Source organism: Pseudophryne corroboree, chromosome 9, assembly GCF_028390025.1.
Source record: "Pseudophryne corroboree isolate aPseCor3 chromosome 9, aPseCor3.hap2, whole genome shotgun sequence".
Taxonomy (NCBI): Eukaryota; Metazoa; Chordata; class Amphibia; order Anura; family Myobatrachidae; genus Pseudophryne; species Pseudophryne corroboree.
The window spans coordinates 447,749,677-447,774,005 of record NC_086452.1 but is presented as its reverse complement, the minus strand read 5'-3'; the positions used below and the strand labels follow the sequence as shown (position 1 = coordinate 447,774,005).

The 24,329-nt window shown below is 46.1% G+C and overlaps 1 long non-coding RNA gene across 21 annotated transcripts in view; it reads left to right on the top strand.

Moving 5' to 3' along the window:
- LOC134958509 (uncharacterized) overlaps window positions 1-24,329 on the top strand; it is a 728,433-nt gene that overhangs the window by 642,666 nt on the left and 61,438 nt on the right. For 15 of the 21 annotated variants that reach the window (XR_010187035.1, XR_010187037.1, XR_010187031.1 and 12 more), the window contains one exon: window positions 1,184-1,296. The exons of 4 other annotated variants lie outside the window; for them this stretch is intronic. This is a non-coding gene — a long non-coding RNA (uncharacterized LOC134958509). Of the gene's footprint in view, window positions 1-1,183; window positions 1,297-4,948; window positions 5,029-24,329 lie in introns of all 21 variants that reach the window. 2 more of the 21 variants (XR_010187024.1, XR_010187028.1) reach the window with 2 other exon arrangements.

Sequence of the window (24,329 nt, the reverse complement as noted above, 5' to 3'; positions counted from 1 at the left end):
TGCTCTGTAAGTGGGGGAGGGGGGGGGGGGATCAACGAGAACGGCGGGTCCTGACAGAGTGGAGTGCGGAACCAGGCAGGTTGGGGTGTTAGTTATAATAATATACATATATCTATATACCATTTCTCCTCCCATGGATTCCTTGCCAGAACAGGCAGCACCGCATTAGCTAGTTTTGGTTTGCGACTGTTGCAGACTTGCAGTGCTGCAGAGTGACTGGGTGCAGGGGGCGTGGCAGTACTCGGAGGCAGCCTGTGCCCCATAGCAGCCGCACCCCATACACCAATGGTAGTTGCGCCTATGCGTAGAGACTATAAAGTACACCCGGTTCGGCCTTGTGAGCATGAACAGTGCAAAAATATAGCAGAAGCATCTGCTCTTCGTGCAACTCTGACTCAGGCCGTCTGCATCCAACATGGCTGCACGTGTGGGTTACTGAATTGGTCTGACTCAGTCACTTAGCTTTCAGACCAAACAACCGATCACAAGGAGCCCTCAGCCAATGATCATACACAATATTTTTATATATATGAATATTGGCCCTCATTCCGAGTTGTTCGCTCGCAAGGCGATTTTAGCAGAGTTACACACGCTAAGCCGCCGCCTACTGGGAGTGAATCTTAGCTTCTTAAAATTGCGAACGATGTATTCGCAATATTGCGATTACAAACTACTTAGCAGTTTCTGAGTAGCTTCAGACTTACTCGGCATCTGCGATCAGTTCAGTGCTTGTCGTTCCTGGTTTGACGTCACAAACACACCCAGCGTTCGCCCAGACACTCCTCCGTTTCTCCAGCCACTCCCGCGTTTTTTCCGGAAACGGTAGCGTTTTTATCCACACGCCCATAAAACGCTGTGTTTCCGCCCAGTAACACCCATTTCCTGTCAATCACACTACGATCGCCGGAGCGAAGAAAAAGGCGTGAGTAAAAATCCTAACTTCATAGCAAAATTACTTGGCGCAGTTGCAGTGCGAACATTGCGCATGCGTACTAAGCAGAAAAACGCTGCGATGCGAAGAAAAATACAGAGCGAACGACTCGGAATGAGGGCCATTATCTCAATTTTCTGCTTACTGACGTTTGACAGAGATTTTGGGACAGCTATAGCTTTGACTAAACTTGGTGGCCTGTATCCCTTTATTAATAATAATAATTGTATTTATATAGCGCTCTTTCTCCAGTAGGACTCAAGGCGCTTTACAGACATCAAAAACAATGCACAAAATACAGAAGATTTAAGTAATACAGCAATTGACAAGCCACAAAGACATAAAAAGAAAACCTTGAGCACACGGTAAGCATAATGCAGGATTGGTGTAGGCATTTTGGGTAACAACTTCCACGGGTTGTGTTTTCCAACCTCACAGGCACCAGGTGCGGCAGCCATCTTGGGCGCGCTGCGTAGGATTACCCTGGGTGGAATAGTCTATCCCTAGAAGAGATGACACAAAATGGGGTGATTGCGGTGTCCTAATGCTAAGAGTAGGGTCCCAACAAAACAGGTTCACTTATTTATTTATTAACAGTTTCTTATATAGCGCAGCATATTCTGTTGCGCTTTACAATTAGAACAACAGTAATAGAACAAAACTGGGTAAAACAGACAGACATATAGGTAGGAGGGCCCTGCTCGCAAGCTTACAATCTATAGGGAAATAGGTATAGATACACAAGGATAGATGCTATCTATTGCATAATGGTCCACCAGATTGCTAGGTTCTTAATGGGTTGTATAATATGATCACCCCGCAATGTTGACCAAGTGTCAGGAGGGTGTGAGAGTAAAGAAAGACAAGATATGTGATGTTATGTGTACTGTACAGAGAGGATATAATTAGATAGGGAAGCACTGAAGGTTATGTGGGTGGGTCTGGAATTTGATAGGCTTGCCTGAAGAGGAGCTTCCAGGGAACGTTTAATGGTTTGGAGACTAGAGGCGAGTCTTATTGTGCATGGGAGGGCATTCCACAGAGTGGGTGAAGCCCGGATAAAATCCTGTAATTTTGAGTGTGAACAAGTAATGCGTGTGGATGAGAAACCCAGATCTTGTGCAGAGCGGAGAGGTCGGGTAGGGAGATATTTTGAGATAAGAGATGTATGTTGGTGCAGTTTGGTTAATGGCCTTGTATGTGAGTAAAAGTATTTTATATTTAATACGGTAGAATACCGGTAACCAATGGAGGGACTGACAGAGCGGATCTGCAGACGATGAACGTCTAGTGAGGAAGATTAGCCTCGCAGCTGCATTCAGAATGGATTGTAGTGGTGAGAGCCTATGTTTGGGAAGACCGGTCAGGAGACTATTACAATAATCAATGCGGGAGATAATGAGAGCATGGATTAGAGGTTTTGCTGTGTCTTGTGTAAGGTATGGTCGTATTTTGGATATGTTTCTTAGATGTATGTAACATGATCTTGAGGCAGATTGAATGTGGGGAACAAAGGACAGTTCAGAGTCAAGAATGACACCTAGGCAGCGAGCTTGTGGGGTAGTGATGATTGCTGAGTTCTCAACAGGTCCATGTATTTTTCATCCCATCCACAAGCGTACCAGATGAGGCAGCCATGTTGGGCACACTACGAAGGTTAAAAAAAAATCAACATTTGCAGGTAACCAATGGAAGGGGGAAATAAGGATAACATTATTTAAAAAAAACCTATAAATGTCCTGGTCTCATGGGAGCAGTACAGGTGGGTATGAGAATGTAAGGATCACACTCAAGTCCAATGGAAATGTCGCTGCTGAGCCTGCTCCTGGTGCTCTCCCCCATAGCTCCCTGCTTATGTTGAGGGATAAACCTGGGGGCAGACCTGATGTTCTCAGCCGGAGGGGTGGTTAGCCTGGTCCTGGTGTTCTCATGGCAGAGGTGTGAAGAGGCCACATAATGACTCTGAGCTTTGTGGTTGTAGTGCAGTCCTTCTGTAGTAATGTTGGTTTGTTTGCCTTCTGTTTTCCCTCGGTTTAATGCAGGTGTAACGCTGATATTGCTGTGTAGCTGTCACTTTATAACTAGCCACTTCATTTACTAGGCACGGTAGCGTCCTAAAGGACTGGCGACCTAACCTATACTGAATAAATAGGACTACTGACACATGTGATCATCCTGATTACAGCCCCCACACAGCAACCCTCCAGAAGGTGCTATCAAATCCAGGGGCGTAGCCAGAGCTTTGTGGGCCCCATAGCAACATTTTGAAGGGGCCCTGTCCCAATGCTTCTAAAGAGACACCTCTCCACAGCAGTTGTTGCTACTGTTATGCCCATAATAGTGTCCTAGTTCATTTTCTGAACAATAGTAGTGCCCTAGTTCACATTATGTCACATTTTATGGCAACACATTCCCCCTAATTCATATTATGACACAGTGTCTCCAGTTTATTTTATGCCTTATTACAGTGCCCCAGTTCATATTATGTAAAAGTATAGTGCCCTCCTGTTCATTTTATACCACATGACAAAGAGCAGGTCCAGGGGCATAACTAGATTTATTGCAGGCCCCAAGGCAAAAGTTTATAAGTGCCTCTATGTATCACCAAATTGAGAAAAATGTATATAACACATGTAACTGTGACGGGGAAGGTGGCCCCTCTCAGCTCTGGGCCCCATAGCAGCTGCACTCCCTGCACCTATGGTAGCTACACCCTGTATATAACACGTGTAACTGTGACAGGGAAGGTGGCCCCTCTCAGCTCTGAGCCCCATAGCAGCTGCATTCCCTGCACCTATGGTAGCTACACCCTGTATATAACACAAGTAACTGTGACAGGGAAGATGGCCCCTCTCAGCTCTGAGCCCCATAGCAGCTGCACTCCCTGCACCTATGGTAGCTACACCCCTGTATATAACACATGTAACGGTGACAGGGAAGGTGGCCCCTCTCAGCTCTGGTCCCCATAGCAGCTGCACTCCCTGCACCTATGGTAGCTACACCCTGTATATAACACATGTAACTGTGACAGGGAAGGTGGCCCCTCTCAGCTCTGAGCCCCATAGCAGCTGCACTCCCTGCACCTATGGTAGCTACACCCTGTATATAACACATGTAACTGTGACGGGGAAGGTGGCCCCTCTCAGCTCTGGGCCCCATAGCAGCTGCACTCCCTGCACCTATGGTAGCTACACCCTGTATATAACACATGTAACTGTGACAGGGAAGATGGCCCCTCTCAGCTCTGGCCCCATAGCAGCTGCATTCCCTGCACCTATGGTAGCTACACCCTGTATATAACACATGTAACTGTGACAGGGAAGATGGCCCCTCTCAGCTCTGAGCCCCATAGCAGCTGCATTCCCTGCACCTATGGTAGCTACACCCTGTATATAACACATGTAACTGTGACAGGGAAGATGGCCCCTCTCAGCTCTGAGCCCCATAGCAGCTGCACTCCCTGCACCTATGGTAGCTACACCCTGTATATAACACATACATTGTAACTGTGACAGGGAAGGTGGCCCCTCTCTGCTCTGGGCCCCATAGCAGCTAAACTCCCTGTACCTATGGGTGCTACGCTCTGTATATAACACATGTACCTGTGACAGGGAAGGTGGCCCCTCTCTGCTCTGGACCCCATAGCAGCTGCACTCCCTATACCTATGGTAGCTACACCCCTGTATATAACACATGTAATTGTGACAGGGAAGGTGGTCCCTCTCTGCTCTGGACCCCATAGCAGCTGCACTCCCTATACCTATGGTAGCTACACCTTTGATCAAATCTAAACAAATGTAAGGTCAGCAAACAACACTCAATCACTATAAGTTCTTACCATAGTACAGATATTATTCCACTTATAGCAGCTTTCTAAAGTTTTAACTATGCAATGTAATCAATGCTATGATATAAAACACGGGTCACTTAAATCCAATGAAAGTACTAGTTAATCAAATTACCTAGTAATACTTCATTAATAAAAGTTTAAATTGGCTGCAATTGTGATCTGAATAGGTTTACCTGTTGGTGAAAAGGCGAGAGGAGGAATCAATTTGCAATCGATATTAGTTGAGGATGTAACTAATGACATTCAGGTATAACGCTGATATTGATTTATGCTGCCACTTTATAACTAACCACTTCTATACTAGGCACTGTATCTTCCTAATCTATACTCCTGTTCCCCAGCTATTAGATCACTGTAGTCTCTGTATATTTTGTTCTGTTTTCCCTACCTTTATTACTGATTCCTTCCACTACTAAGGTAATTATGGGAATGTGTTGTTTTAATTGTCAGACCCATGTTTCCATATTATTCGTATCATGCTCCTTCTTTGCCCTTTCCTGTCTGTGTCTTACGTGCAATGGGGGTCATTCCGAGTTGTTCGCTCGCAAGCGGATTTTAGCAGATTTGCTCATGCTAAGCCGCCGCCTACTGGGAGTGAATCTTAGCATCTTAAAATTGCGAACGATGTATTCGCAATATTGCGATTACACACCTCGTAGCAGTTTCTGAGTAGCTCCAGACTTACTCGGCATCTGCGATCATTTCACTGCTTGTCGTTCCTGGTTTGACGTCACAAACACACCCAGCGTTCGGCCAGACACTCCTCCGTTTCTCCGGCCACTCCTGCGTTTTTTCCGGAAACGGTAGCGTTTTTTCCCACACGCCCATAAAACGGCCTGTTTCCGCCCAGTAACACCCATTTCCTGTCAATCACATTACGATCGCCAGAACGATGAAAAAGCCGTGAGTAAAATTCCTAACTGCATAGCAAATTTACTTGGCGCAGTCGCAGTGCGGACATTGCGCATGCGCATTAAGCGGAAAATCGCTGCGATGCGAAGATTTTTACCGAGCGAACAACTCGGAATGACCCCCAATGTGCAAACAACTGCACATTAACAATTCATATTAATGACACCCTAAATCTGCTTGTTTTTGTTCTGGAAAAAGAAACTTCTATAATTTGCACATGATGTGAACGCTTCCAAGTACGCCTGGTCAGTTCCCATTAAATCCAGTTCAATATCAGACCTACACATTATCATTTCATTTTGTGACGTTGTGTTGCACCGGATACAAAAACTGTAATGCATACAGACCTCCCATTGTACAACAAATACATTATAATTAGTTATTATTAGTAAGCTACCAAAATAGTTTAACTGACGCGTTTCATTGTGGAATAACCCACAACATCATCTGATGAAGTTGCAGGTTATCCCACAACAAAACGCGTCAGTATGCAATGTTGTGGCTACCGCTCATCTAAGCTTTACAACATCCTCAGATAGTTTATTGGTAAAGTCATTTGGCTGAGTTTGTACATCTACCACTGGCTATTCCTTCTAACAAGTATTCTCATCTCTAATATTTCCTGCACTGTTATTTGACATTTTTGCAATTACAGATGATAATGCCATTCGTCTGCAATACAAAGCACTAAAACACACCTTAGTTTTAATGACTAAATGACATTTTTATCAGTGTAATTTATTTGTGATTTTATGATAATCTTTCTCAGTGCAGGACGCTGTGTTACATTTGCAAAACTGCAGAGAACATTTTGTTTCAACTGGAATTCTTTGCTCTTATTGTCTGTTTTGTACCACATAGAATGTGTGAACGTGTAAAAGAGTCCCAAAATGTTTTGCTGTAGCATACATGGCATGTATCAATGGATTTTATATTTTTGGTGCTGGAATATGGCATGGTACGGACCAACTTCTGACACTGAGCAACCAGATATTTAAGGAAGGGTAAACTCAATAGTGTAAACAGCCAGAGGCAGATTCAGGGGTCAGGCCGACCCTAGGCACACCGTTATTCCCCCCCCCTTTTTTTTTATATATATCTCCTACTTTTACCACCCTCCATATCTCCCCATAGCCTTCTCATTACCCCTTTCATAGCTCTCTTCAGTTAACCCCATATCTCTCTGCCCCCCCCCCCCCCCCCCCCCCCATGGCTCACCCTGTTCTCTTCAGTGCTCACTAACCCTCCCCACCCCTCGGACAGCCCACACTTTCCCCCTACCCCGGTTCAGACCCCATCACACCTCACTGCCCACATATCTGATCCCCCACCCATCACTAATCACCCACTGCTGCTCACATAGCTCCCATCACAGCTCCCTGCCCCCCTACTGCTCACATAGCTCCGATCACAGCTCACTGCTCCATCACCCACCTCCCCATGCACACTGACCTCTACTGCTGACACTGCACACACACACACACACACACACACACACACATATATACTGTAAATGTTGATTTACATACAGGACTAAAAGCAACACTTTAAAAACACATTACATACACTTTAAAATGGAGCCACTGCGGCCGCTTGTGATCAAACCTTAGCCTACGTACTTTTTTACACCGTTAGCGTACAAAGCCCTGTACCGCGTACGTACTTTGCGTACAAACGCTGCGCTGGCCGTACAAAGTACACGCAGTGCGTACACACCCAAAGACAGGCCGTGAGCACTCTGCAGCTACACGTGTGACTGAAATACACTTATAACCTTAGCAGGGAAAAAAGACACGACACCAGATTGTATTTAAGATGCTGGGTTCCGACACACCAACATATAATTGCTGAAAGGGGGTTACAATACCAACAATACAATACAATAGAAAAATGGCCACAGTCAATGGTACATACGTTTTGGTTTTGCCTGCGCTTCCCAGTCTGGTTCTCAGTCATCAGGGTAGATGACCTTCAGAGTCTGTGTGGGACCAGGCATGCAGCTGGCTTTTTATATAATAGTCCAAAACCTAACACAATGGAAACTGTAATCTCTTTGTCCATTGGACACAGGGATGGTCATTTATAGTACAGGGGAGGTCATAGGTTGGTTTGAATAGGTGGGCGATGTCTGGTCCAGGTGCACTTGCAGATGGTCTCCTCTGGTTTACCGCCGCATATCAAGTGTACAGTAAATACAGTTAATATTTATATTCTGCTCCTGCGCATAACTATTCGCAGGACCGTGCGATCTTCTGCAAACCAACACCGGAATATTGCTCTTAAAATATCCTACAGCTGGATACCAAACACCACCTTATAACCTAATTCTGTTCCCTCCTGTCCTGTAAAGGTGAATCCCTTTGTTCTTATACCATTTAAACTAGTGTAACTCGCTGGTGTGGTGCAGGGGGACTATGTGTACATTGTGCACTATTTGGATTAAATATGTAATGTGTTTTTATGGCTTTTCCATGCGATCACAAACACAATTGTAATTACTCATACCACGCGCTAATACGCAGGGCCGCGGGAGCGACCATACGCAAATTGCGAATATGCGCACGCACGGCAGAACAAGTACGCGCACGGAGGCCATCTGTGTGTAGTTTGTACATGATGTGTGTACTGCAATATTTTTCGACTTCGACAATACACACACTCTGCACATGCACACATACAAACACTGCACATATGCATACATACTGCACACATATACACACACAAACACTACACACACTCCTCTCTTAGTAAAAAAGAAAGGGGGGCCTACTGCTCAGACGTGGCGGGCGGGAAGGGGAGCCAACCTACTGCGCCGGCCTCAACAAATGGCACCCCTAGGCACATGCCTAGTGGGAAATCCGCCACTGTAAAAAGCATATTTTGCTATTTAGTAACAGTAAGTATCTTGGGTTACCTGCTTATATTAGGGTCAGCCATATTGTGGATACTACCAATATTCACCAGGACCCAATGCTTTTTGGGTATGCAGTGTCATGGAAAAGAAAGTTTCCACTGATGTCACTGGTTCCACGTGATTGATTGGGTTCACAAAATGTCTCTTTCCACTGTGCACTCTTGACAGGTGCTCTTTAAGGACTAGAGAAAATGATTGTAACATTCATCTCGACCCTTTTTAATAAGCCTTATGTAATTCCTACTTACATAAAACTTAAATCCTACTGTCTCCACTATTCCTTGTGTATTGTCATGTTTCAAACAACGCGTTCTGAGTAAAGGAAACTAGTCATCTCCGATTGTCATTCTGTATCTGGGGGCCGGTCTAAGGTCCGGGAGTCATACAAGCTTTCCTTATCACCTACCTCTTTTTTATCTTTCCTGCCTTTAATGGATTTTCTTTTTCCCCACTAGGAAAGGAGCCACCTAAAGCTCCTTCCCTGGTAGAGGAGAGTGTTGCCATCTCCTAAATCTCTACATTCCTTAAAGAGAACACATATTAAGTTTATTATCACAAGTACCTCACTCCTGATACGCTAACTAACATGTTCCTCCTCTACTGCTACTGTCTGTTGACGCGGATGTGGACTAGTAGGTACTTTCATACACATGGTGGTCCTCTCCTCCCTCCTTCAGTGCCCGGTCCTTTCTTATTTTCTGCCCCTTCTAGAATATTGACAATTTCTCTAACGTCCTAGTGGATGCTGGGGACTCCGAAAGGACCATGGGGAATAGCGGCTCCGCAGGAGACTGGGCACAAAAGTAAAAAGCTTTAGGACTACCTGGTGTGCACTGGCTCCTCCCCCTATGACCCTCCTTTAAGCCTCAGTTAGATTTTTGTGCCCGAACGAGACGGGTGCAGGCTAAGGGGCTCTCCTGAGCTGCTTAGTGTAAAAGTTTAAAGCAGGTTTTTTATTTTCAGTGAGACCTGCTGGCAACAGGCTCACTGCACCGAGGGACTAAGGGGAGAAGAAGCGAACTCACCTGCGTGCAGAGTGGATTGGGCTTCTTAGGCTACTGGACATTAGCTCCAGAGGGACGATCACAGGCCCAGCCATGGATGGGTCCCGGAGCCGCGCCGCCGGCCCCCTTACAGAGCCAGAAGAGTGAAGAGGTCCGGAAAATCGGCGGCAGAAGACGTCCTGTCTTCAATAAGGTAGCGCACAGCACCGCAGCTGTGCGCCATTGCTCTCAGCACACTTCACACTCCGGTCACTGAGGGTGCAGGGCGCTGGGGGGGGCGCCCTGAGACGCAATAAAACACCTTTTTTTGGCAAAAAATACATCACATATAGCTCCTGGGCTATATGGATGCATTTAACCCCTGCCAATTTTTCCTAAAAAAGCGGGAGAAAGGCCGCCGAGAAGGGGGCGGAGCCTATCTCCTCAGCACACTGGCGCCATTTTTTCCTCACAGCTCCGTTGGAGGAAGGCTCCCTGACTCTCCCCTGCAGTCCTGCACTACAGAAACAGGGTAAAACAAGAGAGGGGGGGCACTAAATTGGCATATAAATATATACAGCAGCTATATTAGGGAAAAACACTTATATAAGGTTATCCCTGTATATATATAGCGCTCTGGTGTGTGCTGGCAAACTCTCCCTCTGTCTCCCCAAAGGGCTAGTGGGGTCCTGTCCTCTATCAGAGCATTCCCTGTGTGTGTGCTGTGTGTCGGTACGCTGTGTCGACATGTATGAGGAGGAAAATGGTGTGGAGGCGGAGCAATTGCCTGTGTTAGTGATGTCACCCCCTAGGGAGTCGACACCTGACTGGATGGTCTTATGGAAAGAATTACGTGATAGTGTCGGCACTTTACAAAAGACTGTTGACGACATGAGACAGCCGGCAAATCAGTTAATACCTGTACAGGCGTCTCAAACACCGTCAGGGGCTATAAAACGCCCGTTACCTCAGGTCGATACAGACACTGACACGGACACTGACTCCAGTGTCGACGGTGAGGAAACAAACGTATTTTCCAGTAGGGCCACACGTTACATGATCACGGCAATGAAGGAGGTTTTGAACATTTCTGATACTACAAGTACCACAAAAAAGGGTATTATGTGGGGTGTGAAAAAACTACCCGTAGTTTTTCCTGAATCAGATGAATTAAATGAGGTGTGTGATGAAGCGTGGGTTTCCCCCGATAAAAAAACTGCTAATTTCTAAAAAATTATTGGCATTATACCCTTTCCCGCCAGAGGTTAGGGCGCGTTGGGAAACACCCCCTAGAGTGGATAAGGCGCTCACACGCTTATCAAAACAAGTGGCGTTACCGTCTCCTGATACGGCCGCCCTCAAGGAACCAGCTGATAGGAAGCTGGAAAATATCCTAAAAAGTATATACACACATACTGGTATTATACTGCGACCAGCAATCGCCTCAGCCTGGATGTGCAGTGCTGGGGTGGCTTGGTCGGATTCCCTGACTGAAAATATTGATACCCTGGACAGGGACAATATATTATTGACTATAGAGCATTTAAAGGATGCATTTCTATATATGCGTGATGCACAGAGGGATATTTGCACTCTGGCATCAAGAGTAAGTGCGATGTCCATTTCTGCCAGAAGAGGGTTATGGACGCGACAGTGGTCAGGTGATGCGGATTCCAAACGGCATATGGAAGTATTGCCGTATAAAGGGGAGGAGTTATTTGGGGTCGGTCTATCGGACCTGGTGGCCACGGCAATGGCTGGGAAATCCACCTTTTTACCCCAAGTCACCTCACAGCAGAAAAAGATACCGTCTTTTCAGGCTCAGTCCTTTCGTCCCCATAAGGGCAAGCGGGCAAAAGGCCACTCATATCTGCCCCGGGGCAGAGGAAGGGGAAAAAGACTGCATCAGACAGCCTCTTCCCACGAACAGAAGCCCTCCCCCGCTTCTGCCAAGTCCTCAGCATGACGCTGGGGCCTTACAAGCGGATTCAGGCACGGTGGGGGCCCGTCTCAAGAATTTTAGCGCGCAGTGGGCTCACTCGCAAGTGGACCCCTGGATCCTGCAGGTAGTATCTCAGGGGTACAAATTGGAATTCGAGACGTCTCCCCCTCGCCGGTTCCTGAAGTCTGCTTTACCAACGTCTCCCCCCGACAGGGAGGCGTATTGGAAGCCATTCACAAGCTGTATTCCCAGCAAGTGATAATCAAGGTACCCCTCCTACAACAGGGAAAGGGGTATTATTCTACGCTGTTTGTGGTACCGAAGCCAGATGGCTCGGTGAGACCCATTTTAAATCTGAAATCCTTGAACACTTACATAAAAAGGTTCAAGTTCAAGATGGAGTCACTCAGAGCAGTGATAGCGAACCTGGAAGAAGGGGACTATATGGTGTCTCTGGACATCAAGGATGCTTACCTCCATGTCCCAATTTGCCCTTCTCACCAAGGGTACCTCAGGTTTGTGGTACAGAACTGTCACTATCAGTTTCAGACGCTGCCGTTTGGATTGTCCACGGCACCCCGGGTCTTTACCAAGGTAATGGCCGAAATGATGATTCTTCTTCGAAGAAAAGGCGTCTTAATTATCCCTTACTTGGACGATCTCCTGATAAGGGCAAGGTCCAGAGAACAGTTAGAGGTCGGAGTAGCACTATCTCAAGTAGTACTACGACAGCACGGATGGATTCTAAATATTCCAAAATCGCAGCTGATTCCGACGACACGTCTGCTGTTCCTAGGAATGATTCTGGACACAGTACAGAAAAAGGTGTTTCTCCCGGAAGAGAAAGCCAGGGAGTTATCCGACCTAGTCAGGAACCTCCTAAGACCAGGCCAAGTGTCAGTACATCAATGCACAAGGGTCCTGGGAAAGATGGTGGCTTCTTACGAAGCGATTCCATTCGGCAGATTCCACGAAAGAACTTTTCAGTGGGATCTGCTGGACAAATGGTCCGGATCGCATCTTCAAAATGCATCAGCGGATAACCCTGTCTCCAAGGACAAGGGTGTCTCTCCTGTGGTGGTTACAGAGTGCTCATCTCCTAGAGGGCCGCAGATTCGGCATTCAGGATTGGGTCCTGGTGACCACGGATGCCAGCCTGAGAGGCTGGGGAGCAGTCACACAGGGAAGAAATTTCCAGGGCTTGTGGTCAAGCACGGAAACGTCACTTCACATAAATATCCTGGAACTAAGGGCCATTTACAATGCCCTAAGTCAGGCAAGACCTCTGCTTCAGGGTCAGCCGGTGTTGATCCAGTCGGACAACATCACGGCAGTCGCCCACGTAAACAGACAGGGCGGCACAAGAAGCAGGAGGGCAATGACGGAAGTGGCAAGGATTCTTCGCTGGGCGGAAAATCATGTGATAGCACTGTCAGCAGTGTTCATTCCGGGAGTGGACAACTGGGAAGCAGACTTCCTCAGCAGACACGATCTTCACCCGGGGGAGTGGGGACTTCACCCAGAAGTCTTCCACATGATTGTGAACCGTTGGGAAAAACCAAAGGTGGACATGATGGCGTCCCGCCTCAACAAAAAACTGGACAGATATTGCGCCAGGTCAAGGGACCCTCAGGCAATAGCTGTGGACGCTCTGGTAACACCGTGGGTGTACCAGTCAGTGTATGTGTTCCCTCCTCTTCCTCTCATACCAAAAGTACTGAGAATCATAAGAAGGAGAGGAGTAAAGACTATACTCGTGGCTCCGGATTGGCCAAGAAGGACTTGGTACCAAGAAGGACTTGGTACCCGGAAATTCAAGAGATGCTCACGGAGGACCCGTGGCCTCTACCTCTAAGAAAGGACCTGCTCCAGCAGGGACCATGTCTGTTCCAAGACTTACCGCGGCTGCGTTTGACGGCATGGCGGTTGAACGCCGGATCCTGAAGGAAAAAGGCATTCCGGATGAAGTCATCCCTACCCTGATCAAAGCCAGAAAGGATGTGACCGTACAACATTATCACCGTATTTGGCGTAAATATGTTGCGTGGTGCGAGGCCAGGAAGGCCCCTACAGAGGAATTTCAACTGTGTCGTTTCCTGCATTTCCTGCAAACAGGACTGTCTATGGGCCTAAAATTAGGGTCCATTAAGGTTCAAATTTCGGCCCTGTCAATATTCTTCCAAAAAGAACTAGCTTCTGTTCCTGAAGTTCAGACGTTTGTCAAGGGAGTACTGCATATACAGCCTCCTTTTGTGCCTCCAGTGGCACCTTGGGATCTCAATGTAGTTTTGGGATTCCTAAAATCACATTGGTTTGAACCACTCACCACTGTGGACTTAAAATATCTCACATGGAAAGTGGTAATGCTGTTAGCCCTGGCTTCAGCCAGACGTGTTTCAGAATTGGCGGCTTTATCCTATAAAAGCCCTTACCTAATTTTTCATACGGACAGGGCAGAATTGAGGACTCGTCCTCAATTTCTCCCTAAGGTGGTTTCAGCATTTCACTTAAACCAGCCTATTGTGGTGCCTGCGGCTACTAGGGACTTGGAGGATTCCAAGTTGCTGGACGTAGTCAGGGCCCTGAAAATATATGTTTCCAGGACGGCTGGAGTCAGAAAATCTGACTCGCTGTTTATCCTGTATGCACCCAACAAGCTGGGTGCTCCTGCTTCTAAGCAGACGATTGCTCGTTGGATTTGTAGTACAATTCAGCTTGCACATTCTGTGGCAGGCCTGCCACAGCCAAAATCTGTAAAAGCCCATTCCACACGGAAAGTGGGCTCATCTTGGGCGGCTGCCCGAGGGGTCTCGGCTTTACAACTTTGCCGAGCAGCTACTTGGTCAGGGGCAAATTCTACAAATTTGATACCCTGGCTGAGGAGGACCTGGAGTTCTCTCATTCGGTGCTGCAGAGTCATCCGCACTCTCCCGCCCGTTTGGGAGCTTTGGTATAATCCCCATGGTCCTTTCGGAGTCCCCAGCATCCACTAGGACGTTAGAGAAAATAAGAATTTACTTACCGATAATTCTATTTCTCATAGTCCGTAGTGGATGCTGGGCGCCCATCCCAAGTGCGGATTGTCTGCATTACTTGTACATAGTTATTGTTACAAAAATCGGGTTATTGTTGTTGTGAGCCATCTTTTCAGAGGCTCCTTCTGTTATCATGCTGTTAACTGGGTTCAGATCACAAGTTGTACGGTGTGATTGGTGTGGCTGGTATGAGTCTTACCCGGGATTCAAAATCCTTCCTTATTGTGTACGCTCGTCCGGGCACAGTATCCTAACTGAGGCTTGGAGGAGGGTCATAGGGGGAGGAGCCAGTGCACACCAGGTAGTCCTAAAGCTTTTTACTTTTGTGCCCAGTCTCCTGCGGAGCCGCTATTCCCCATGGTCCTTTCGGAGTCCCCAGCATCCACTACGGACTACGAGAAATAGAATTATCGGTAAGTAAATTCTTATTTTTTTGGCAACACTTGCAGCTGCTCACTGGCTAATTGCCAAACCCAGGAAAAAGAGCTGATCCTCCCCGTTTGTGACAACGATTCTTCCTTCACACATATATCCCATGCTGATAATTATGAAAAAGACACATTATTTACATTGTCAGCTACACATAGTGGAATCAGACATTTCATGGGCTGAACCAGTGTCTCTGGAAATGCTGACTTAACAGATCACTAGATGCCAGCGGCATGCTTCTGTGGCTTTACTGGTCATTGGCGACTTTACAGGCAGCATTCCCATCAACATTGACGAATCCAAGATGGCTGCCTGCATAAAGCCTCCCAGTGATGTCATTAGTTCTTAGTGAAGTGAAAGGATGGGTTTAGGTATCCTGATTGAGCACACGGAATTTCAGCTTCTTCTGTGTGTAGGCGACCAGCACATTGGAATTATCATGATTAATTATTGGTTCATATGAAGAGGAGATGAGTGAAGAGGAGTGTTCTGCTTATCTAGCAGTTTACCTCATCAGAAGCCTATTGGAAGGCACATTAGGATATAGGTCAGGAAGTGGGGAATGGAAAGTAATGTACCTCACAGTGACGTATGCTGAGGACTCGCCAACTCTCAAATGGTTTACATACAGTGAATTTATTGTTTTATATAGTGGCATGTTTTTTACCTTTAACTTCCCTTTTATTTCTTAGTTTTACAGCTTCTCTACTTGCTGGCATTATGTATTCTGCTTTAGTTACTGTATTAAGCTCACGTTCCTTAGTTATGCTTTATATGGCTAAATATAGGCTATTGTTGCACCATGTCATTATGAAATCTATATTTTGTTCTTTCTTATTTCACTTCTGAAGCGGAAATAACACTTCCTAATAACTGAATAATTGCTTTTTATTTTCCTTTACATTCCGGTTTTGTAATGGGTTCTGTTTTGTAATAGTCACTTTCTTGCCATTTTAAAACACCATCCATTCATCTTTACTTTAGCGACAATCAAGAAACAAAAGATAGGGCTTTATTAATGCAGTGGCGGCTTGGAGGTGAAAATTTAAACGACACTCTCAGCCAGTGTAATACATGCCAGGCTTTACTCTGTAAGTGCCGCTTTAAATTTTCACCTCCACAATCTCCTATTGAGGCCTCCCCCAGCTATTTCTCTCCATCATGGATTTTTACGGACCAACCGTTTTAGATTACTCAGCTCTTCGAACAGGTATTGCTCAGTGGATGGAACACTTTCCCTCCTTGTCGATGGAAGCTCTCCTCAAAATGCTATTGTATTCTGAGAACATTTTTCCTGCTGCCAGATATACTGAAATGTTTCTCAATATTTTAATCTTTCATATATCTCGCCTCACAGAGGGTTTCTGATGGGTATTTTGGATAGCTGTAGTTGTCCCACATGTCACAACTCCTCTGCTGATTTATATAATTGTTTATGACCCGGTCCTTTAATTGGACGTTTTTGGTTATCTGTCTGGAGATTTGCCTCTTTCTGGCGTCAGTGGTGTTGTCACATTCACTTCCGGCGCGGACCTGTGATGCTGTAGCATTTCGGCAAGTGTTTCTCCCCCTATCCCTCACCCTGGTGCCTAACCTTACATCCCCCTTCCTCCCTCCCCTGCAGTCTAAGACTCCCTGCAACGACCAACCGCCGGCATCCTCAAACTGTCGACATTTCACATGGTGAAATTTCAGTTGCTAACAGTATTGTGATCTGGTACCTGTCGACAGTTTGATTGATATATATATATATATATATATATATATATATATTTATGAACCTGTTATAATTAATTTTTTATTAAGCTGGTGGCACAGTGGAAATATAATTGGTGGGGCAGTGGGTGAAAAAAAACTTAATTTGTTCCCCCTTCTACAGCCCTGCCCACACACCCAGAAATGCCTCCCCAATATTTAAAATATGTAATACCCCTTTCACACTGCCTGAAGTGGGTCGCACCCTGGGAGCCTGACACGGGAGCTCCCAGGGTGCAACCCGCCTCAGGCACCTTTCACACTGCAGTTAGCAGCCCGGCATATTGCCGGGTTGCTGACGTCAGCGGTGACGGCGCTTAGCGATCACATGATCTCCAAGTGTTACCCGTACATAGAGAGTGAACCCGGCTCCCGTTCACACCACACAGTGAGCTGGGTTGAACACGTGTTCAACCCTGCTCAAGAACAGGGTTGAAATACCCGATCACTCGACCCGGTACTTTAACCCTGGACCCCTTTTACATCGCACATGAACACGGGTTTTGCGCGTTCTTGTGCCAAAAACCCGTGTTCAGGGGTGCTGGTGTGAAAGGGGTATACAAAAAGGTGCCAATTCCAAAGATATCTTTCGTCTTTCATATTGTTTGAAAAATTGCTTAGTATGTACACTCAGTTTCGTTTGTCAGGGTTCTGGGAAGTTCAAGGGAAATTGCTCATCTTCCACATTGTCATCTTTCATATTGGTCATCTCTTCTAGTGTGTAGGGCCCTTAAAGGGGGGTACACACAGAGCGATAATCTAAGCAATCTGACTAGATTGCTTAGATTTTCAGCAAGATCGCTCCGTGTGTACCCCCCACAGCAATAGCGATGCGCAGCCCCGCGCATCGCTATCGCTGCTGCTAGATTGGCCAATCTAGTGGGTCGCTCACTTCACCTGCTGGGTGAAGTGAGCGGCCCCCCCCATCTCCCCCCGCACGCTCAGCACACATCTCTCCCGCATCGGGCCGTGAGTACTGGTCTTAAGAAGTATTCAGCAGTGAAAGATAAATGTGTGAAAATGTTACATACACTTTTTCAGGTTCTGGACAAACCCCTGTGTAGAAGATTGTAGTCTAAGTAGATTATCAATCTCTCTGGGTCCAAGCATCCATAACACTTACAAATATTATCTTGCAGCTGTATTGGTTAGTGATGATTGGGTTCGGTTTCTCGGAAACTGAACCCCCCCGAACTTCACCTTGTTTACACGGGTCCGAGGCAGGTTCGAACCTTCCCGCCTTGCTCGGCTAACCCGAGCGCGCCCGAACGTCATCATCCCGCTGTCGGATTCTCGCGAGATTCGGATTCTATATAAGCAGCCGCGCGTCGCCGCCATTTTCTCACTCGTGCATTGGAGATGATAGGGAGAGGACGTGGCTGGCGTCCTCTCCGTTTATTGTAGAAGTTGATTGGTTTATTGCTTAATTGTGGGGAGGATTGGGGAGCAGCTGTTAGGAGTACAGTGCAGAGTTTTGCTGATAAGTGACCACCAGTTTTTATCCGTTCTCTGCCTGAAAAAAACGCTCCATACCATATCTGTGCTCAGTGTGCTGCATAATATATCTGTGCTGAGTGCTCACACTGCTTAATTGTGGGGACTGGGGAGCAGCTATAGCAGGAGTACAGTGCAGAGTTTTGCTGACAGTGACCACCAGTATACGTTGTCTGCCTGAAAAACACTCCATATCTGTGCTCAGTGTGCTGCTTTATTGTGTGGGGACTGGGGACCACCAGTATAATTAATATTATATAGGAGGAGTACAGTGCAGAGTGCACTGCTGTACCTACCTCTGTGTCGTCGACTCGTCATCCATTAAGTATACTATCCATCTACATTCTATACCTGTGGTGCATTTTAGACAGTTTTGCAGTTTGCTGACACAGTGTCCACCAGTATACTATATATACTATAGCAGTACGGTAGGCCACTGCTGTACCTACCTCTGTGTCGTCACTCGTCATCCATTAAGTATACTATCCATCTACATTCTATACCTGGGGTACATTTTAGACAGTTTTGCAGTTTGCTGACAGTGTCCACCAGTATACTATATATATACTTATAGCAGTACGGTAGGCCACTGCTGTACCTACCTCTGTGTCGTCACTCGTCATCCATTAAGTATACTATCCATCTACATTCTATACCTGTGGTGCATTTTAGACAGTTTTGCCATTTGCTGACACAGTGTCCACCAGTATACTATATATACTATAGCAGTACGGTAGGCCACTGCTGTACCTACCTCTGTGTCGTCACTCGTCATCCATTAAGTATACTATCCATCTACATTCTATACCTGTGGTGCATTTTAGACAGTTTTGCAGTTTGCTGACAGTGTCCACCAGTATACTATATATATACTTATAGCAGTACGGTAGGCCACTGCTGTACCTACCTCTGTGTCGTCACTCGTCATCCATTAAGTATACTATCCATCTACATTCTATACCTGTGGTGCATTTTAGACAGTTTTGCAGTTTGCAGACACAGTGTCCACCAGTATACTATATATACTATAGCAGTACGGTAGGCCACTGCTGTACCTACCTCTGTGTCGTCACTCGTCATCCATTAAGTATACTATCCATCTACATTCTATACCTGTGGTGCATTTTAGACAGTTTTGCAGTTTGCTGACAGTGTCCACCAGTATACTATATATATACTTATAGCAGTACGGTAGGCCACTGCTGTACCTACCTCTGTGTCGTCACTCGTCATCCATTAAGTATACTATCCATCTACATTCTATACCTGTGGTGCATTTTAGACAGTTTTGCAGTTTGCTGACACAGTGTCCACCAGTATACTATATATATATACTTATAGCAGTACGGTAGGCCACTGCTGTACCTACCTCTGTGTCGTCACTCGTCATTCATTAAGTATACTATCCATCTACATTCTATACCTGTGGTGCATTTTAGACAGTTTTGCAGTTTGCTGACAGTGTCCACCAGTATACTATATATATACTTATAGCAGTACGGTAGGCTACTGTTGTACCTACCTCTGTGTCGTCACTCGTCATCCATTAAGTATACTATCCATCTACATTCTATACCTGTGGTGCATTTTAGACAGTTTTGCAGTTTGCTGACAGTGTCCACCAGTATACTATATATATACTTATAGCAGTACGGTAGGCCACTGCTGTACCTACCTCTGTGTCGTCACTCGTCATCCATTAAGTATACTATCCATCTACATTCTATACCTGTGGTGCATTTTAGACAGTTTTGCAGTTTGCTGACACAGTGTCCACCAGTATACTATATATACTATAGCAGTACGGTAGGCCACTGCTGTACCTACCTCTGTGTCGTCACTCGTCATCCATTAAGTATACTATCCATCTACATTCTATACCTGTGGTGCATTTTAGACAGTTTTGCAGTTTGCTGACAGTGTCCACCAGTATACTATATATATACTTATAGCAGTACGGTAGGCCACTGCTGTACCTACCTCTGTGTCGTCACTCGTCATCCATTAAGTATACTATCCATCTACATTCTATACCTGTGGTGCATTTTAGACAGTTTTGCAGTTTGCTGACACAGTGTCCACCAGTATACTATATATATACTTATAGCAGTACGGTAGGCCACTGCTGTACCTACCTCTGTGTCGTCACTCGTCATCCATTAAGTATACTATCCATCTACATTCTATATCTGTGGTGCATTTTAGACAGTTTTGCAGTTTGCTGACAGTGTCCACCAGTATACTATATATATATACTTATAGCAGTACGGTAGGCCACTGCTGTACCTACCTCTGTGTCGTCACTCGTCATCCATTAAGTATACTATCCATCTACATTCTATACCTGTGGTGCATTTTAGACAGTTTTGCAGTTTGCTGACACAGTGTCCACCAGTATACTATATATACTATAGCAGTACGGTAGGCCACTGCTGTACCTACCTCTGTGTCGTCACTCGTCATCCATTAAGTATACTATCCATCTACATTCTATACCTGTGGTGCATTTTAGACAGTTTTGCAGTTTGCTGACAGTGTCCACCAGTATACTATATATATACTTATAGCAGTACGGTAGGCCACTGCTGTACCTACCTCTGTGTCGTCACTCGTCATCCATTAAGTATACTATCCATCTACATTCTATACCTGTGGTGCATTTTAGACAGTTTTGCAGTTTGCTGACACAGTGTCCACCAGTATACTATATATATATACTTATAGCAGTACGGTAGGCCACTGCTGTACCTACCTCTGTGTCGTCACTCGTCATTCATTAAGTATACTATCCATCTACATTCTATACCTGTGGTGCATTTTAGACAGTTTTGCAGTTTGCTGACAGTGTCCACCAGTATACTATATATATACTTATAGCAGTACGGTAGGCTACTGTTGTACCTACCTCTGTGTCGTCACTCGTCATCCATTAAGTATACTATCCATCTACATTCTATACCTGTGGTGCATTTTAGACAGTTTTGCAGTTTGCTGACAGTGTCCACCAGTATACTATATATATACTTATAGCAGTACGGTAGGCCACTGCTGTACCTACCTCTGTGTCGTCACTCGTCATCCATTAAGTATACTATCCATCTACCTTCTATACCTGTGGTGCATTTTAGACAGTTTTGCAGTTTGCTGACACAGTGTCCACCAGTATACTATATATACTATAGCAGTACGGTAGGCCACTGCTGTACCTACCTCTGTGTCGTCACTCGTCATCCATTAAGTATACTATCCATCTACATTCTATACCTGTGGTGCATTTTAGACAGTTTTGCAGTTTGCTGACAGTGTCCACCAGTATGCTATATATATACTTATAGCAGTACGGTAGGCCACTGCTGTACCTACCTCTGTGTCGTCACTCGTCATCCATTAAGTATACTATCCATCTACATTCTATACCTGTGGTGCATTTTAGACAGTTTTGCAGTTTGCTGACACAGTGTCCACCAGTATACTATATATATACTTATAGCAGTACGGTAGGCCACTGCTGTACCTACCTCTGTGTCGTCACTCGTCATCCATTAAGTATACTATCCATCTACATTCTATACCTGTGGTGCATTTTAGTTTTGCGCAGTAAATATAGTAGTAGGCCATTGCTATTGATACTGGCATATAATTCCACACATTAAAAAATGGAGAACAAAAATGTGGAGGTTAAAGGGAAAGATCAAAATCCACTTCCACCTCGTGCTGAAGCTGCTGCCACTAGTCATGGCCGAGACGATGAAATGCCATCAACAACGTCTGCCAAGGCCGATGCCCAATGTCATAGTAGAGAGCAAGTAAAATCCAAAACACAAAAGTTCAGTAAAAGCGTCTGAGGAGAAGCGTAAACTTGCCAATATGCCATTTACGACACGGAGTGGCAAGGAACGGCTGAGGCCCTGTCCTATGTTCATGGCTAGTGGTTCAGCTTCACATGAGGATGGAAGCACTCATCCTCTCGCTAGAAAAAAGAAAAGGCTTAAGCTGGCAAAAGCACAGCAAAGAACTGTGCGTTCTTCAAAATCACAAATCCCCAAGGAGAGTCCAATTGTGTCGGTTGCGATGCCTGACCTTCCCAACACTGGACGGGAAGAGCTTGCGCCTTCCACCATTTGCACGCCCCCTGCAAGTGCTGGAAGGAGCACCCGCAGTCCAGTTCCTGATAGTCAAATTGAAGATGTCACTGTTGAAGTACACCAGGATGAGGATATGGGTGTTGCTGGCGCTGGGGAGGAAATTGACAAGGAGGATTCTGATGGTGAGGTGGTTTGTTTAAGTCAGGCACCCGGGGAGACACCTGTTGTCCGTGGGAGGAATATGGCCATTGACATGCCTGGTCAAAATACAAAAAAAATCAGCTCTTCGGTGTGGAATTATTTCAACACAAATGCGGACAACAGGTGTCAAGCCGTGTGTTGCCTTTGTCAAGCTGTAATAAGTAGGGGTAAGGACGTTAACCACCTCAGAACATCCTCCCTTATACGTCACCTGCAGCGCATTCATCATAAGTCAGTGACAAGTTCAAAAACTTTGGGTGACAACGGAAGCAGTCCACTGACCACTAAATCCCTTCCTCTTGTAACCAAGCTCCTGCAAACCACACCACCAACTCCCTCAGTGTCAATTTCCTCCTTACCCAGGAAAGCCAATAGTCCTGCAGGCCATGTCACTGTCAAGTCTGACGAGTCCTCTCCTGCCTGGGATTCCTTCGATGCATCCTTGAGTGTAACGCCTACTGCTGCTGGCGCCGCTGTTGTTGCTGCTGGGAGTCGATCGTCATCCAAGAGGGGAAGTCGTAAGACCACTTGTACTACTTCCAGTAAGCAATTGACTGTCCAACAGTCCTTTGCGAGGAAGATGAAATATCACAGCAGTCATCCTGCTGCAAAGCAGATAACTCAGGCCTTGGCAGCCTGGGCGGTGAGAAACGTGGTTCCGGTATCCATCGTTAATTCAGAGGCAACTATAGACTTGATTGAGGTACTGTGTCCCCGGTACCAAATACCATCTAGGTTCCATTTCTCTAGGCAGGCGATACCGAAAATGTACACAGACCTCAGAAAAAGACTCACCAGTGTCCTAAAAAATGCAGTTGTACCCAATGTCCACTTAACCACGGACATGTGGACAAGTGGAGCAGGGCAGACTCAGGACTATATGACTGTGACAGCCCACTGGGTAGATGTATTGCCTCCCGCAGCAAGAACAGCAGCGGCGGCACCAGTAGCAGCATCTCGCAAACGCCAACTCGTTCCTAGGCAGGCTACGCTTTGTGTCACCGCTTTCCAGAATAGGCACACAGCTGACAACCTCTTACGGCAACTGAGGAAGATCATCGCAGAATGGCTTACCCCAATTGGACTCTCCTGGGGATTTGTGACATCGGACAACGCCAGCAATATTGTGCGTGCATTACATCTGGGCAAATTCCAGCACGTCCCATGTTTTGCACATACATTGAATTTGGAGGTGCAGAATTATTTAAAAAACGACAGGGGCGTGCAAGAGATGCTGTCGGTGGCCCGAAGAATTGCGGGCCACTTTCGGCATTCAGGCACCGCGTACAGAAGACTGGAGCACCACCAAACATTCCTGAACCTGCCCTGCCATCATCTGAAGCAAGAGGTGGTAACGAGGTGGAATTCAACCCTCTATATGCTTCAGAGGATGGAGGAGCAGCAAAAGGCCATTCAAGCCTATACATCTGCCCACGATATAGGCAAAGGAGGGGGAATGCACCTGACTCAAGCACAGTGGAGAATGATTTCAACGTTGTGCAAGGTTCTGCAACCCTTTGAACTTGCCACACGTGAAGTCAGTTCAGACACTGCCAGCCTGAGTCAGGTCATTCCCCTCATCAGGCTTTTGCAGAAGAAGCTGGAGACATTGAAGGAGGAGCTAAAACAGAGCGATTCCGCTAGGCATGTGGGACTTGTGGATGGAGCCCTTAATTCGCTTAACCAGGATTCACGGGTGGTCAATCTGTTGAAATCAAAGCACTACATTTTGGCCACCGTGCTCGATCCTAGATTTAAAACCTACGTTGTATCTCTCTTTCCGGCAGACACAAGTCTG